General features: G+C 34.1%; 1 non-coding gene across 1 annotated transcript; it reads left to right on the plus strand.

Annotated features, from left to right (window-relative positions):
* Window positions 1-16,067: 16,067 nt before the first annotated feature.
* Window positions 16,068-16,174, plus strand: LOC111766521 (U6 spliceosomal RNA). The gene has a single exon (XR_002798555.1). It is a non-coding gene; the product is annotated as a U6 spliceosomal RNA (small nuclear RNA).
* The last annotated feature ends 3,009 nt before the right edge of the window (window positions 16,175-19,183 follow it).

Consider the following 19,183-nt stretch of genomic DNA (forward strand, 5'->3'; position numbering starts at 1 on the left):
CTCTTTGGCAGCCATTCTAAAATTATTTCTATTTCACAAATTTGTCCTTCTCATTCTTCTCCCTCTTTCATCCCCCACCTCACCTCACTACATATCAACCTTTCAAAAGGTCACAATTTAAAATTTATTTAGTCTGAGAAGCAGTCCCAGATCATGCAATTCTGAGTAAGGTAATCACTATGTGATCTGATGAAACCCTGTACATCCCATATCAGAGTATTTACCAAACTATATTGTTGCTGTTTGGAAGTATCAATAAAGCAAGATCCATTTCTGCCAGGTTGGTTGTGATGTGTTTAACGCTTATCAATGCTGGGATTAAAACAATTTTTTATTGAATTTAGATAAAGCCAAGATGGGGAAAGCCCAGTTCTTGGGCCTTTGGAGCAGGACTTTTGGGAAAGAAAAACAATTTAAATAAGGAAGCCAATATCTATAGTGGCCCTATCTGAAAAACTGAATCTTACCCATATTTTAGGCATCTAAGGCAAAGTTCAAAATATCTGCTTTGTAATGTCTTCCCCAAGCACCTAAACTCAAAATAATCTATCCTTTCTCTGAAATACAATAGAATATATTTTATATGGTGTGGATTTTCTCCAGAATCTTCTCAGTTATATAAGGTTACTTAAGAAACATTTCTTGGGGCAGATCAACTAAGAAAGAATGAAGTCATCTTGGTCAAGTTATATGAGTTTTATCTGAGGTCATGAGTATTCTGACAAGTGTGTCTCTCTAATCGATTTCCCATCCTCTGAGAACAATGTAATATATTTTGGGAAGTATATTACTGTAGAGGTCAGAGAGTGATTCCCTTACTGTATATGGGAATTATGATGTAGGATTCTATCAGTTCCTACCCACACCAACTGAATTCAAATCCTTAGGTAAGTATCTCAGATTTATGTATTTCTTCAAAAACTCTCCAAGAATTTTGATTCATAGTGCAAGTTATGAATCACTGGTTTAGATCAGGGACTGGCAAACTTTTTCTCTAGAGGGTCAGATAATAAATATTTTATATTTTGAGAATCATATGGCATTCATCATAATTATTGCAGTCTACTGTTTTTGATCAAAAGCATTCATCAACAGTACACAATGGTTATAACTATGTTCCAATAAAACTTTATTTACAAAACAGATGAACAACCAGATTGGGTCCACAGGTCATAATTTCCCAACATCTGAAATGGATAATTCTATATCCTATCCCCAGCTAAATGACTTTATTTGTACTTTTTTTTATTTCCCATTTTGTTACTGGCAAGAGGTATGCTTGTTCCATAAAAAAAAAAAAATTGCCAAAAACAAGCACAACTGAAATATGAAATATCCTAAATTTTTAGAATGTAATTCAGAACCACCACAAAGAATGTTTCCTTTATGAATGTATTTATGATTTGTGAAAATATGCTAAATTGTCACTAACATTTACACTATCTTTCTTTCAATACAACCACTCTTTTCACTTACCCCAATTATTTATTTGAAAAGAATATTGGAAAGGATAGTGGATTCATCCCTTCTACTTTTGTATTCTAAATGACAACAGTAAAACACAGCTGTTTCTGGGGTGAAGATGGCAACAAAAGCTCAAGCAGAACTGAAACAGCCCATTACCTACAGAATCATGTCTATACAGGTATCTTAGAAGACTGATTGCATCAATGGACTGTGAATTACATTGTTGTATTACAGCCCAGGTTCATAAAGTTTTTTTAATGCAGATGAAGAAAAACATTAAATAATGCAGATGGGATATTCAAAAATTCCATTTGCTTACAAGTTGCCCCTATATATGAGAAAGAAATTTGTGATTGGTTTCCAGTGAAATGAAGACTGCTAAAGAGTTGCACCTTTATCAAAGAGGCAAATCCTGGTAACCATGTTGTGAAAGAACCACTTAGTATAATTCTTCTGATAATAGCCAGTTGTTCTCAACAACTGAATGTTTGAAATAAAGCTTAATGTCAGATTTCATCTGTTTTCTTTCCAAAAGGACTTCTTTTTCTAGATAACAGAAATATTTTAAGTCCAGAAAGCTTTTCCCTAGTAGAAAACCTACTTAATTGAAAGCTAATGTCATCTGACTATTGCTGACAACTGATCCGTATTGGAGATAAGAAACCTATGTCTCCAAACCTTTGATAATGGAACAAGCAAGTCTGTCACAGGAGTGATGTAATGGAAAGAGCATGGACTTTTAAACATTCATTTATTTGAAACATATTCCCAGCTTGCAATAACAGTGTAACTTGGAACAGTTTACTTCTCTGAGCCTCAGTGTTCTATCAGGCAGAAAACTAATCATGGAATTATGGAAATGATTAAATATCATGTATGTAGAGCAACTGAAAGAGAAACAAGCAGTCAACACTTTTTAAAAATGTTAATTTCCCTCCTTTCAAGAACTACCAGCAGGTTTAAAAAAAACAATCTGGATATTCCATTAATTGTTTTGTATTCAAAATAAAGCTTTAAAGGAATTAGATAGTGGTCACCAAGAACCTCTGAAACTGTAAGTTATAATCATTTGAGCACTGTAGAGTCTGTTTTGATTTTAGTTTGGTTTGGTTTGGTGTGCATCTGTTTTGTTATTGATCATTTTTTTGTGTTTTTTCAGAAAGGATAAACAAAATCTGAAAGGAAGCTTAATACTTAGGTAAAGGAAAAGAAACATTAATATGGATAACAACTTCTTTGCAATTAATTTTTTTTAAATATAGAAAATTCTTGGTAATAAAATAATCAGAATTAAAGGTTGTTTTCATAGAAACAACTTCCTATGCACCATAAACCTAACAATTTCCTCCTTTCCCATACTCCTCCACCTCTTTCTGAGAGGAGAATAAATCAGCAGTTAAAAAGATGTAAAATAAAAATACATGTGCTTTCAAAAAATGTATGTATGTGTTTATTGGTACTATATAGCATTACAGATTTTTCAATGTATTGGACACTTATGAACTTATATATAGAAAAGAGGAAAGTATATTTAACTCATGATAGTTTTTTTTTTTTACTTTACCTACATTATTTTTAATTCCTTTAAAATGACATTATTTCTAATGTATTATAGAAAAACTGTGAGGACAGAATTTTTCTATTTTACCATTGGAAAGATAATGTGAGGAAAACTTTTCAAAGACAATAAAGTAATTAATATTAGAGTAAGTAAAACTCTTGAAAATATTCAATTTCTTAATTAAAACTCCAAATCATAAAAAAGTTCCTTTAAAGAAAATCTTCCTGATTTTTAAGTCAATATATTCTAATAATTTAAGAATCTATTATTGTTTTAAATAATGTAAAACCTAAAATTGTTTTGTTGAAACTATAATTACCTAATATGAACTTAGAAAAGTTACCAGAATTGACATGACATCATTACAGATTTTTTAAAAAATGACTTCTTGATTTATTCCCAGAAAACAGTAACAATTTCTCATCAGTTCAAACCTATAAATGACGTAATTCTGCATATGATTTTTTCACTTAAAATCATTATCTGGAGAGAAAGTAATGTTTCTGAGCCTATTGGCTACGGAAACATATTTTTCATTAGAAATCAGTTGTGTCCTCTTTTAGAATCTGTGGTTATTGATCAGCAAAACAAGTGTTAGAAAATTAGAAGCCACTCTGTAAAGCATGTCCAGTGCCTCATTTTTATACCTTTTTTTCATTGTTCAAGGATATTCTGTCATAGGAAAGCAAACTTCTAGGATTTTTGAAGAAAATTATACAGCACCTTTTGTGACTTTCTGGAAAGAATGGTTCATTATAACCAAAGAGAACGACAGTCTTTTCTTCAATCTAATAATGTTACATTTTATGAGATTTCAAGTGAATGGAATTATCTTTGATGCCAGATGTTACTTATGAAGCAATGTATGATCTATCTTAATCACAGATTAGTCATCTATGAAAGTATGATGTCTTTCCAATGATGTTTTCCATAATAAGACTAAAACACTGAGAAATAAATGCAATCCATGATAAATGGCCATCCTGGATCAGAAGATACTTTCCTTAATATGTAAAAGGAAAAAAAAAAAAAAAAACCCGAGGCAGAAATATATGTGATGAAATATAGCTGGCTCTGATCTTACCAGGAAGCAGGTTTACCACATCTTCCATGGTAGATGAATTCCTAAATGTTTGTATGGTAAATTAAGCAAAATTTTTAATCCTACGATTTTATTCCCACAAAACCAAGTTACTCATACATTCAAGGCCCTTTACTCCTCTTCAAAAGTGCCAAATTTTCATATTTATTAAACCCACTTCAAACACTTTTCATGCAAAACATTTAGTGGGCAAAAATATAAAATAAAATAGAAGCAACCCACAAATAATGAGGGATTAGGTTCTAAAACATTATCCATATATAAGTTAGTCAGTATTCAATAATGTGTTTGGAAGGTGATCACATTCCAAAGCTGGTTCACGTAAGTGTAATTCCCATGTGAAATGCACTAATTATTGTCTTTTACAATTTTGGGGGGAATCGTAAAGAGTAACCTCTTCATCCTCTAAATTTCCAGAGCATTTTTGCTTCATGAATTTTAACACATTTCTTCATACTGGCTCATAATTATTTGTGTACAGCTCTTATCTCTCCTTCTAGAATGAATGTCTCAAAAAGTTTTAGGTCAGGTACAACATAAGAATGTGTTTAGAACAAGAAATGCTGTTAAATTAGTTATACAGAAGATGAGCACAAAATTACCTAGTGATCTTTTTTACTTTTCCTTAAACACGTAATTAGCCTCTATGTTAAGCAGTCAATTATAAGAGTAAATCTTACCTTAGGGGGAGAGTGTAACCCTGTGTGGACTGACAGAGTCCACCTGTTGGAAAACATCTTAATTTAGATTTGGATTTTGAGGGGAAAAAAATGAGTAAATTTATAGAGGGGCAAAGAAGATTTCTTTGAGAAAGGAATCATATCTCTACAAATTAATAGAAGCTCTGATGGATTGAGATGGTCTCAGAGAGGACTGCTAAAGAGAAAAATGAAAAGGGCCTCAAAAGGAAACATAGGATAAGATCAGGTGAGCTCAGGATGGTATACACCAGGTCTTTGGTATTGATGATTGCAGTTGTGAACCTTTTCTTGTGAAACTGAAACTTAGCCTAGTATTATATATTGCCTAAGAATTACCTCCTGAAAGCCTCATTGTTGCTCAAATTTGGCCTCTTTTTAAGCCAAACTCAGTATATAAATGCTCTATCTTCCCCCAGCATGGGACATGCCTCCTGGGGATGAGGCTCCCTGGCAAAAAGGGATCATTACCAAGAACTAATAACTAGCAATACATTTGGAAAAAGACCTTGACCCAAAGGGGAAAATATGAAATATGAATGGGTTTTTATGACTAAAAGACTTCAAAGTAAGTTGGAAGATCATTCTAGAGGTTACATTTATGCACCTTTCAGCAGGATCTCACTGACTGCCACAGTAAACAGTGTCTCAAACAGCAGGGTGCCTGAGGGCTCTAGAGATACCCAGGCACTATAAGCAGGGCAGAGAAGCTCAGAAATTCAGCACCTTATCAGTGGGCCTAACGCTGGAATTTATATTCCCCCATGTAATGGAGTTAGACTCATTTGTAATTTCCCTACACAGGACTCTTCTTCCCCTTTCATTTCAACTTATAATTAGCACTATACCTGTTAAATATATGTCCCAGAGATATAAATCCTTGGTATGTCCATGTGCCAGTTGTATCTTTAATCTCAGCAGAGTGACAAAACCTGCTTTCTAGTTCATTGGATTCACCCAGGAAAACTAACAAGGAGGTGATGATGGACAACACTTGTCCCAAGGAACAGTGAATGTCTGAAACTGCAAGCAAGATATTGCCACACATCTGCTCCATGGACCTAAGTCCTCTCACAATTAGGATCAGAGTTGGCATCACCATCCCCAAATCCTCAGATCAGGGAATGAACAATGGACTAAAGTAAATTTATTATCATTCTATTATAGACTTATTAGTATTCTAGCAATGGAAGAACTTTTATCATTCATTGAAAGGCAGTGGCCACCAGAGGTACTGAGGAGTAGGAGAAGGAAGAATAGGTATAACATGGGGGCATTTTGGGGATGTTGGAATTGTCCTGCATGACACCATAATGACAGATACAGGCCATTATCTATTTTGTCATAACTTACAAAATTGTACGTGGTAGAGAGCAAACTATAATATTAACAGTTAGTAGCAATATTTTAATAAGTGTTCATCAATTTTAGCAAATGTACTCTATTAATGAAGGATGTTGTTAATGGAGGAAAGTATGGGAGGGGGAGAGAGGGGGGGCATATGGAAATCTCCTATATTTTTTATGTAACATTTTATGTAATCTAAAGCCTCTTTAAAACTTAAAAATTAAATATTAAAAAATTAATTTAAAAAAAGGAAACATAAGAGAAGGGAGGAGGGGTATGTCACGACCAGTGGCCCAGGTTCAACACCAAAGCTAAGAGGTTCATAGAGAAAGGTTGAATCTGTCCCCCAATAAAGGGATCATTGTTTGAGAACAGAGTCTTGGCAGAAAAGTTTTAAATACAAGCTTCAAATTCTTCAGAGTTTAAGAGAATGTCAATATTGTGGACTGTGCAGAAATTTGAGCTAGCAAATTTTTCATAACATAGTGGACAAGATTGTATTTAGATTTTAACCATGTTAGAAGCCAAAAACCACCTGACATTGGAAAATAATAACAACCTCTTTGAACTGAGTAAGTAACCTAATTTGTTTGGACTTCTTGAAAGAGGAAAGTTTCAAAAAGATACTAGTCTACTAAAATAGGCTCTAATAAACACCCAAATAATTGAGGACAGCAAAGAAGAGAAAGCAATGTGATACTAATTCAACCCCAAACCTTGAGCACAGTTTATTTAATAAATATTTTCTATATAATTCTACCAATTTTTGTTGGGTTGTTTGGATGTTAAGAGTTTGATTTGTGGAGTTTCAGACTGGGAGCACTATGGAATTTTCAAGAAGCTCTACATGAAGCCAATAATCATTCATTTCTATGTTAATTGCATGTAAGGACTTACATATTTCTTTTTGTTTATTTGTAATATTAACATTCTACCTAACACTCTTAACAATTTGGATTAGGGACATTATAACTCACACATGAAACAGTAACTGGAGATGACTTTCATGAAATAAATACCCACAAATTAGGAGGTAGCAAAAGGAAGATGAAGGTGGAAATTTGTGTGTATGTTTAAGAAAGAGATGTTTGGATTAAAATGAACTAAATATTTGAAAGTGAAAGGTAGAGGAATTTGGAAGTATGTAACATAGCCAAACAAATTCCTCAAAAATTAATAACTAGCTTTTCCACATATGGCTATGGTGGACTTCTATTTTTATTCCAACTTGAGAACAATCAGAGTTGCTAAATATAAAGTTTTTGAATTTTTGTTTGCACACATCAGAAAGCCACCATAGCAAAAGAATTCGAGGGCTAAGATCCCAGAGAAAAAGGAAGCATAGAAATGAAGCACACGTTTAGTTCTACCATCCCCAAAAATTATTTGCTGATTCATAAGTTGTGGCCTTAGATCGAAATTGCAGAAAAACAGAAAGCCGTGGCTGAGAGTCTAAATAGACTTGGGGTATTTTCATGGTAGGAGGAAGAACATTGACGTTCATAGACCACCAACTAGGAAAGGCTCTAAAAAACACCCAGAGCTTTCAGGTGGGACCCTTGAATCCCTGAATGGCTATAATGTCGAAAGACGAGATAACCAGAAATAGTCTGGCCTTTACAAGACTGAATTATAGTGATCGGCACCTTTACGAACAGTCTGACCGAAGCAATAGAAAATCCTCTCTGGAGGAAAACAAGTTCAGTCAGCGCCTCAAATAGCCTCAAAATGTATCAGAATAATGTTGGGCATTTTATAAAAAATTATCCGTAATGCAAGGCAATAAGACCTAAACTGAAAAAAAGTACCAAAGAATCAAACAGATAATTTAAACATGTCCCTGTATTAGAATTATAAGATATGGAAATTAAAATATTTGTTAATATATTTAATAAAATGAAATCAAATAAAATCAAATTTATTCAAATTCAGCAGAAAATTAGAAGCTATGAAGAAGCAAGTGGAAATTTAAAAACTAAAATTTCAATAGCTAAATCAATATATTGATTTAATAACAGATAAGGCGTAACTGAATTGACAATTAGTGAACTGGATGATAAGTTAGTAGAAAATATCTACACTAAAGCAAAAAAGGAAAAGATGGACTACACAGAAAAGATCATAATAGAAATATGGGAAATAGTGAAAAGGTCTAACATTCTATCAATATATGTACAAAATAGAAACCAACAAGAAAAGATCTATAATTTGAAAGATTAGGCCAAATATTTTCCAAAACTGCAAGAGACATTAAGCCACAGACCGAAGAAGTACTATGAAATCAGTTTACTTGATATTTAAAGCATCTTGCATTCTTGAGGCAAAATTATTTTTAAAGTAGTCCTTCTGCAATAACAAAAATAAAAATTTCTAGTTCATGTACTTTACACATACTAACTCACTTATTGTCAAGCGAATCCTGTAATGTAGGAGTTCTTATCATCATGGTTTGCAGTTAGGAAACCATAGTTCAAAGAGATGAAGTAGTTTTCTTATGGTCACAAATCTACTAAGTGGCAAAACCAGGATTGAAATCCCAGCATCTAGTTCCAAGTCCAGCTGTTAACGGCTATCCACACTCTAATGTGAATGATGAATGTAACTTTTATATGCAAATGCTAATCAAAGTCTTCCCCAAAGAGTTTCAAATCCAAATTAAATTTTAAAGTTGTAATTAAATATAGCAAGCCTTTAATTAGAAAACTACCAGAAAGTATATGGCTTAAAGAGTATGGCAAAATATTTAAGGTGAAATATAAACAAAATTAATTGCTCAGAGGTAAAGAAAAAAATATTTAGCATTGATCTGCTTGTGTCAAGAAGCGTATACAGTGCTGGCCTTTAGTATAAGTAATTAAACTGGGTTTTAGCATAGATAGTAAAAACTTTGTATTAATGATTGGTTCTCTGTGTTGGGATAAGGTGTTGTACCTAACTTAATGTGCTATAAGACTTACATCCCCATTTCACTTTCTATTCTCCAATGAATTTGTTTTGTAGAATACAAAAATGAGAAAACTCAAGTATACAATCACATCATATATATCATTACACAATAATTATAAAATATTATTTATATGTAATCAATATCTATATGATTGAAATTTTTTCTGAAGTATGCAAATATCTTCAAATTTGAGAAACTGGACATTTGGCACTCTCGGAATCCATATTTTTCCTGAAAAAGAGGGAGATAGAATACTGATTACATTAATGTTCCTGTTTAGGGCCACTGGTCCTCAAGACCTCCTATATTTTCTATCCTTCCAAGCCTTGAGTGTTCCGTTGACTCTGTTAACTACCACAAAATATTGTCAACAAATTCATCTTATTGTTAAGGTGGCTTAATTTGCTCTTCTTTCACCAAGGGCAAAAAATAGGAAAAGAACTTTGAACAACCTGCTTCTCACCTTTGGATCTTATTTTTCTTCACCACTAAATTGAAGGTTAAATAATAACAGCAAGAAAATCATCAAAATGATAATAGTCTCCAATTATATCAAGTGTTTACTATATGCCAAACAATTTACAACCACTATTTTGTTTAATGATAAGACATGAGGCAACCAGAACTCATCTGAGAGATCTGAGAGACCCTCATTCACTGATTGAGAAGTATGTTGGATGGATGGAGGTATAACTGTGACAGATCTAGAGCCAGGATAGAGTATATCCCAGCATCAAGTGAATTAAAGCAACAAGAAAGCTATGTAAAACTTACTAAATTAAATGTACTCTCTAACCACAAGAGTAAGAATTAGTGATTATTTATTGATGTTCCAAAGACCCAAAATAGTAATTTCAATAGTAACAGTTAAAATTCGTTGAGAACTTATTCACAGTGCTAGAAAGTATGCTAAAGCATTTAATGTATTTTCATCATTTAATCCACACGACAACATGAGGCTAATGCTAACATCCATATTTCACAGATTAAGAAGATGAGGCTCAGAGATGTTAAGAAATTCTCTAATGATTATTATGGATATAGATACAGCCAGATCATTGCCATTTATGTGTTTCCAGTTATGAGGCTTGCTGTTTATATAATATTAATTAGAGCACAGCTAAGCTACTATAAGACAAATAAATAAATTTGATTAAACAAAGGCAAAGTTTATTTCTCAGTCATATACAATCTAGGACTAGAACAAGGCACCCACCTCCTAAACACACCATTCCATTTCTAAGTTCAAGGAGTCTGTTCTAAAAACACCTTTGCCCAAATAATAGGAACGTTAAGTCACAGAAGTGAGTGCCCGTTCTTTTTAAGATACAACTTAGATGTTGTACGCACATATCCTTTACATACAAAGTGGAAGAGTCATTACTAAAATTTCTATGCATATTTAATTTTGCAGTTGACAAGATTATGCATATGTGAGACATGAATAATCTTTATGTTATGTGTTGTATAGGGAACAAGTGTCTTTTGGTATGGTTTATTACTGGAAAAAAAATACTATAGTGGGTAATATTTTTCCTTAGTGATGTACACTAGAATATATGTATTGGGATTAATCTTAACAGAGCAGAAGTTCTGTATCTAACAAGAAAAATCATGTTCTACAATTAAAACAAACAAAAAACAGGTGTTACCTGAATGCCACTATAGCACATTGTCATATCCAGAGTCCAGTTGGTAGCCAATAACATACCTCCTAATTGTGATTCAGTGCTGAAAAACTGAGTGAAAACTTTCATTATGATACTTCACCTACTGGGTATGTATGTTTTTTAGCATCTTGTGTGAAGAATTTGACAGTAAATTCATGACCCATTTTCCATATTGAAGTATACTTCAATAAGGGAAAAGCTGTTTGCCAAAATCTAAGTTATTGAGATGAAAACCACTACTTCATGACACCAGTAATGCCAAGGATGACCATTTAAATGATTACATGTGGTTTGCTTTATTGGCATATCTCAGTGATATCAGCATCAAAATATGTGATTTTTATTGTTGAAGACAAAAACAAAGCAAAAATATTTCTTAAGAAGGCTATACTCTGGTGGAAATGATAAGGTCACAGAGTTTCACTCTTGCCTACCTTTTGAATTTTTTTTTCATTCATTAGAGAAAGGAGTAGATTAAACACACACATACATTGGACATATTTACAAACAACATTCAAATGTTGCAACAGAACAGACTTTCCAGAGCCTAATACAGGCAATAAAATGGGCCAGGAATCAATGTACACAGTTTGTGAATGGAAACACCTCATTGATTTAAAAAGAAGTTTGATCCAAATAGTCAGAAACATCTAACAATTAGAAACAGTCACAATGTCTGTGTTGTGAGTTAAGATTTTCTATATCAATTTAGAAGGCAGTAAGAAGCTGGCTAGATGAGGAATCTAATCTATAACTCAAGTATTTTCGAGCTTATTATCTATGCCTTGGTGAAAGGTTACAAGTAATACCACTCGTCTTAAGAAGAAGAACTTGGTATTACACATTTCAAATATTATTTTTAAAAATTTTAAAGTTGATTACTCTAAAATGGCAGAGAGGGTGGGGCACATTCCCCAAGGATTAGGGTGGTTAAAGTCAGCACCCAAAAGGTCTGAGTGGGGTGGACCTGTCCCCCAAAGGTTAGGGAAGGCCAGGTGGTCAACTCATAGCTCTGAGAGGGTCGAGCCTGTATGCCAAAGATTAGGGGGAATGTTGTCTTCATATCACTGTACTAAGGGGGTTAAGACTCTAACCCAAATATTGGGTGAGGTATGGCAATCATTCCAACACTCTTGGAGAGAGAGGTCTGGAGCTTGGTCCACACCCAAACACTTGATGATAGTAGAACCAAGAAAATGGCCATTGGGAAAACTGTGGAAAGGGTGGGTTCTCATAATGCCCCAAGGAGAAGAAACCATCTTCTTAAGAATGACTCTCAGACTTTGAAACTGAATGGAGGATACCTTGCAGGTTTATTGAACTGTAAAGGACCCCTGACTGATGTTTCCCTTCCAGTTTCTCCTTATTGAAATCAAAATGTTTATCCTATGTCTGTACATTGTTTTGGAAGCAGGTGAGTTGTTTTGTAAGTTTCAGAGGTCTATAGCAGACAGGACTCTGCCCCAAGACAAACTATTTCTTTAAATTGATTATGAGGGCAGCGGACTTGGCCCAATGGATAGGGCGTCTGCCTGCCACATGGGGGGTCCGTGGTTCAAACCCCAGCCTCCTTGACCCGTGTGGAGCTGGCCCATGTACAGTGCTGATGGGCGCAAGGAGTACTGTGCCACGCGGGGGTGTCCCCTGCGTAGGGTACCCCCACACGCAAGGAGCGCGCCCCGTAAGAAAAGTCGCCCAGCGCAAAAAGAAAGTGCAGCCTGTGTAAAAATGGCGCCACCCACACTGGGAGCTGACACAACAAGATGACTCAGCAAAAAGAGACAGATTCCCATGCCTGCTGACAACAACAGAAGCAGACAAAGAAATAAGACTCAGAAAATAGACACAGAGAACAGACAACTGGAGTGGGGGGGAGGGGAGAGAAATAAATAAATAAATCTTTAAAAAAATAAAAATAAAAAATAAATTGATTATGATATGATTTAGTACTTGCATTGTAATATGATTTAAGGTTTTTTTGAATATTGTAATAACTTTTTGGAATTCAGAGGGTGGAGTGTAGCAATTTGATATAATTGATAAATTCCAAAAAGAAATATTGGGTTATGCTTATAATCTGATCTGTAACCTGGGCATGACTGAGTTATGATTAGGGCATTGAATCTCCACCCCTTGGTGGGTGGGGACTCACAGATAAAAGGCATGGAAAAGAACAGAGTTGAGCGTTTCTGATGTCGGAATTTTAATGTTGGAGTTTAATGCTGAAGACTTAAGCTGGAGCTCTGGGAAGTCAGCACACAGAGGAAAGAGAAGTCAGCCCCAGGAAGGAAGGAACCTTGAACAAAGAGAAAAGCAAGCCCCAGGAACGTAGGAACCCAGGAAGCCTTGCTCCAAATAAACTTTGGTAAGGGAAATACTTATGCTTTATGGCCTGGTATCTGCAAGCTCCTATCCCAAATAAACATCATTTATAATGCCCAAAAAAATAAATAAAGTAAAATGGATGGCTTACATGTATTCTGAATGGCCTTAAGGGTTTTGTACAGTATAAAATTTTGAGGAAAACTCTTCTAAATCTTACTACTATTATCCCCAAGATACTGAAGAGTGACAGGATAGAGGACACTTCCATTTGGCATTTACTTCAACATCTAAACAAGCAGAAATTGCAGAAACATAAAAAAAGTGGAAAGCCATAAAGTGAACTTCAGGGAAGTATAAATTTGAATATAATTTTATTTTATTACTACTTTATCAACTCCACCAATATTAAGCAAAGTATATTTTAATAGTGTATTACTACAATGTCATTTTAATTTGATATTCCTCATTATGAGAGCTATCTTATTTTCCCTTTTGCCATTACACTATTTTATTGATCGTTTCATTGATCCTCTAACCAGTTTTATGTTCTTTCAACAGTGAATTAAGAAAGAAAACCAAGATTTAGCTAGTTTCATGCACATTTAATATGTATAACAGTTTTCCTTTATCTACCATACCCAGTACATGTCATAAAAAGAAACTAGCAGAAAATATTTGGTATAAAGCTGTGATACCTTTTATCCTTTCTACAAAAAGTATATGTTGTATTTTCATTTATGTGATGAAATTATTTTAAGTTTTTGTTTTGTATTCTCTGCCAAATTATGTTTTAGTACTTTCTAGAACCACATTACAATCCAAAAAATAACAAAAGGATTCAATATCTTCTTTAACTTCCCCTGCTTAATTCCTCCTATTTTCAAAACAAGCATGTAGCAGAGATCCAAGCCAGCAAAGCAAGATGAATTGAGCAGAAGAAGATCATTAGAAGGAACAATGTGGCACTCATCATTTTGCACTGTCACAACACCATCTGTGTTGCACCAGACCGGAGTAACTTTGACATGACAAATAAACCTCTTAGGGGAAATGGGGATTCTATTAATTGTTCCACTGTCTGCCCAAACACTAGTGATATACTCTTCTCTAATGCCACACCGTATTCAATTGTTGTTATTGAATTAACAGTAGCAATGAATTATGATTTCTAAAATAACATTTATTTCTTCTGAATGAAAAATAAGAATTAAAGTATCACAGTCTCACTGGCATAGTATAAATAAATTCACGCAGCCTAGTAATTATATTTATACCATACCTGGGGACTGACTTCAGAAATAAATATTTCCTTCACCTTGCTAATAAATATTGTTCAGTGAAACTATATCATATGTACTCATGCCCGTCATTTCCCTTAACAGCAAAATAAGTTGAGGTTATTGGTTCAAATCACTTTTAATCTTATTATTAACAACAGCAACAATGACAGCTCACATCTATGAATGTTTATATATGCAGGCTACCCTTATAACTACTTTGTGTGGATTAACTCACTTAAGCTTCACAACAACTCTCTGAGTAAGAGCCTTTCATTATCCCTATTTCCTAGATCAGTAGTCATCACCTTTCGTTAGTAAGGGACCAGATAGTGAACATTTTAGGCTCTGCTAGCTGAATAGCCTCTATCTCAACTACTTAACTCTGCCATTGTATTAAAGCACAAATCAGCATAGATAATACATAACCAAATGAGTATGGTTGTGTTCTTATGAAACTTATTTACAAAATTAAAAAAAAAAGAGACAGCAGGCTGGATTTGACCTATGGAATGCTCTTTGCCTCACCTTAAAATGCCATTTCTAGATAATGAAATTGAAATTTAGCAAGATTAAATAATTCACCCAAGGTCACATAGTAGTGAGGTCAACATTTGAAAACAGATTAACTCTAGATTTCCAAATCTGGGTTCCTAACCACTACGTTATACTGCACGCCATATGCTCTAATCTCTCCTACCCTCAGAGATGAGTGGAAAGACAGAGGAAATGTGCAAATATTAAGGTCTTAACACCTGACACCAGGATTTCTCTGAAAGAGGAAATTTTATTTATTTTTAATGTGTCTTGATAAGTAACTTGGGAAAGTTGAGAATCTAAGTACAAATGTCAGCAAGCCCCCAAATAAGAAAAAAAAATAACATGAACAAAAAATTTGAGATTCAACAATGGAAAAGAGAGAATGGCTGGATGTGTGATGGTTGCTTACAGCCTGAATTACAGAAAAGCCAACAGATAGAAATGATTTTTTAAAAGAGGGGGTGGAAATTAGAATAACATTCTGGTACTTTGGTTGCAAGTAATAGAAAGCACAATTAAAACAAACTTAAAAATAAAGAATTATATTTTCTCCCATAAATCCAAAGGTAGGATGGACTCCAGGTATGGTATATTCATGGATCCAGCTCTGTTTCTTTGCCAGCCTGAACTCTGCCCTCTTATCAATTTTATTATTAGATTGGCTTTCTCCTTAGAAGCAAGATGACTGCCTGTAGCAACTGAGGCAGCATGCTTCCTTGTTCTTGTCAAGTGAGGACTATAAAAAGAAACTCTTCTCTCCTAACCATGAAGAAAACCATTCTTTCTTCCAATCTGATTAGGCTGAATCCCTGAATGATAACTAGTCCCTATAAAATTCCTAGTGCTTATAGTTTAAATATGGATTCTTGAACTATTCCCTGGAAAAGAGGGGGGATTTCTCAACACTGTCCTACTAGACTAACCATACACAGCGTTGGAGCTGTAAATATAACCATTTAACTTTAGCCTATGAGCCACAGGGGGATGGATGACTATCTAAAAAAAAAAAATTGGATTCCATTAGGAAGTCAGAAGAAGAGACTAGATATGCATAGGGAAACTGTACATCTATAACTCAGGATCATATACTCATGTAGCTCTGGAACAAGTCTGACTTTAAAAAATAACAAACAGTGCTTGCTTTGGCAGCACATACGCTAAAACTGGAATGATACAGAGAAGACTAGCATGGTCCCCGCACAAGGATGACATGCAAATTTATGAAGCATTCCATATTTTTCTTTCATCAATTATAAATGTACCACACAAGTGCAAGGTGTTATTAATAGGGTGGTATATGGGAATTCTGTAGTTTATGCATGATTGTTCTGTAAACCCACAACTTCTCAAATAAAAGAGAAAGGAAGGAAGGAAGGAAGGGAGAGGGTGAGAGGGGAAAGAACCCAAGAACCCGGGCTTGCTGTTAACATAGAACTTGCCTGTGATTCAGAAACTATCACATTCTATTATCAGGCAACGAACACTGATGTTTTGCTTTATTCTGGGCAATGTGACAGACACAGGTTATAAAGAAAAATTTATAGTCACTAGTAGGAAACAGAACATAAAAAAAACAGTTAATTACAACACAAACAGGGAAGGTGATTAATAGTGGCTTACCTGAAGTGCTTTGGGTATACTCCAACTAGGGGATCCAGGAAAGGGCTCTAGAAGAGACAGCTTTCACTCTCCTTTATTAATTTCATAAAAAGGAATTAAGATTACATGACACATAATCATACTATATATATATACACATATATGCATATATTCCTACAATAAAATTGTTTTCTTACAAAAGCACAGATAGTGCTGTGTCCTTCACAATATTCTCTGAAAGAAAGGTAATCACGTACCAGTAAAAGCTAGAAGTGATATGTGTATAAACTATACCCAAATAAATACAGGTATACATATAGGCAACTCATACATTTAGCACCTAGAAAACATGAGTATTCATACTCATTGGCCTTGCCTTACAAATCTAGAAATCAAAGTTAGGGATTAGTAGTGAAACTATTAAGTGACACAGAAATAGAATTTTAATTTGTTCAGAAGAAGCATATTTGGAAAATTGCCACAGCATCCTTTAAATGTGTCATTTATTTTGAAATTGAACATATTTTATCTACAGGGTATCCATTTTCTTAATAACTGATTCTGGCATAACTTGCTGAGAAGACAGCTTGCACTTGCACTTAAGGAAAGCACTCGTGGTTATAGAGGTAGTTGAAAATTTTAGAAGGGAAATCACTTAATCTACTCAATTTAGAGCTTTAGAAGGAATACGTTAATGCATAAAGGAAAGAAGAGCCCAAGCATAAATGCTTTTAAATTATCTTTTCCCTAGATAAAAATTACACTGCCATGGCTTTCAAGCATCCATTAAAAATTCAACAATGTAGTCTTTTTCTTGGAATTATTTTAAGACAGCGTTTTCTCGACCACAGCACTATTGACATTTTGGACTGGATAATTCTTCATTGGGGGGTAAGGTTAGGAAATGTTTTAGTAGCATCCCCAGCTTCTACCCACTAAGTGCCAGCAGCACCCCCTAGTTGTGGCAGTCCCAAATGTCTCCATGCATTGCCAGATAACACCTAGGGGGCAAAAATGCCCCTGTCTTAAGGAATAATTTTTAATATCTACAACTAAATAATAATATGTAACAATTAAATTCATACCTACTATTAGTTTTTAAAGTATAGATAATCATCGGTGAAAATAATAAGCAAGCTATTTACAAAGTTAAAATATATTTTCAAAATCTGAATAAATTAAGGAATAAATTAGTCATAATACTCAGGGGAAAAAATGGAGGTGATATCAATTCACAGTGATTCCAAAATTGATCTTAATACACAAAGACATCACTTCTGGTCTTGAATTTATGATCTACCCAAAAAAGGCCTGAATCATCCAAGAACTGAGGAACAAGATAAACAAAGCAAAGTATACAGTTTATGAGTAATTAAAAAGTGGAAGTATCTGGAGGATTCAAAATTAAGAATTATTAGCAGAGGTTGAAGGAGCAATGATTCTCAGGAAGGCAAATACTAAGTAAGGATAGGGCCATCCTCCATCCATACATTTTTGTTGTATCACCTTATAAACCTGAGATAATATGGAAAGACAGAAATAACTCCAGCTTGAAGAACCCTAGGAGAATTTTTGTAATCATGTTATATTAGGCAATATCATGAGATAGAGCCTTATCCCTTCCAAAGCATCATCCAAATATTTTTCCCATACAAATTAGTGTTCACATATTTCCATATTCTTTATTATAATATCTCCTTCAATTTGACTCCCCACATACGGTGTCTAACAGATTGCCTGGCATGGAGTATATATACTTAATTCAATATTTTAATAATTGAAAATTTGATAACTGACTTCTACCTCTTCTATCACCTTAACAAACAACATTCAGTAAGAACACTTTTGTTTTTAATAAGAAAATCCCCCCTTTAGGGGCCTGGGCTTTTTTTTTTTTTTTTTTTTTTTTTTTTTTGGCATTCCAAGGTATCTGATACTCCCAAAGTGTAATTCAGATTTTAAAATCTTCAACTACTCGCAACTTAATCATGTCCACAGTAGCACTTTAAATACCCTGACACTCATAAGTAACCTATAACATAGGTTACATAAATAAAAATTAGTTTCTTTCCTAGAAAGCCATAAACCAATATTGGAGAGAGAAAAATACAGTATCTGGTATTGTAAAGTACTTAACCGGGAAATAAAAGTAAGGTTATATATTAATTCAAAATAACTCAGTTTTGAGTAATTGAGTCTCCATGCAGTCTTCTGGCTAGATTAGAAAGGAAGTCTAAGAAATACAGAAATTATGTTTTAAATGCTGCACTATAACAAAATTCTCTTCAATTCCCTTCATATTTTAGGACGTCACATGCTTAAAATGTTGGACTCTGTGGCATTAGGTCTGTAAACAAAATAAGTTTTAATATTCAAAAGCCAAAATCTCATAGACCTGAGGTCAAGATAAAGCAGGAAGTCAAAGCCATATATACCATCAAAAGGACCAGGAACGTATACTTATGTTCATATTCCCATATGACATAAAGATCAGTAGTTCTCATTCCAGCCTGCATTTTATAATCACCTGTAGAACTTCAAAACTTACTTCTGTCTAGATCCCATACTTAGAAATTCAGCTTTATTTGGTCTTGGTTGGGGCCAGAGGCTCAGTATTTTTTTAAGACCCGTAGGTGATTCTAATCACTGA

This window comes from Dasypus novemcinctus, chromosome 4, assembly GCF_030445035.2.
Source record: "Dasypus novemcinctus isolate mDasNov1 chromosome 4, mDasNov1.1.hap2, whole genome shotgun sequence".
Classification (NCBI taxonomy): Eukaryota; Metazoa; Chordata; class Mammalia; order Cingulata; family Dasypodidae; genus Dasypus; species Dasypus novemcinctus.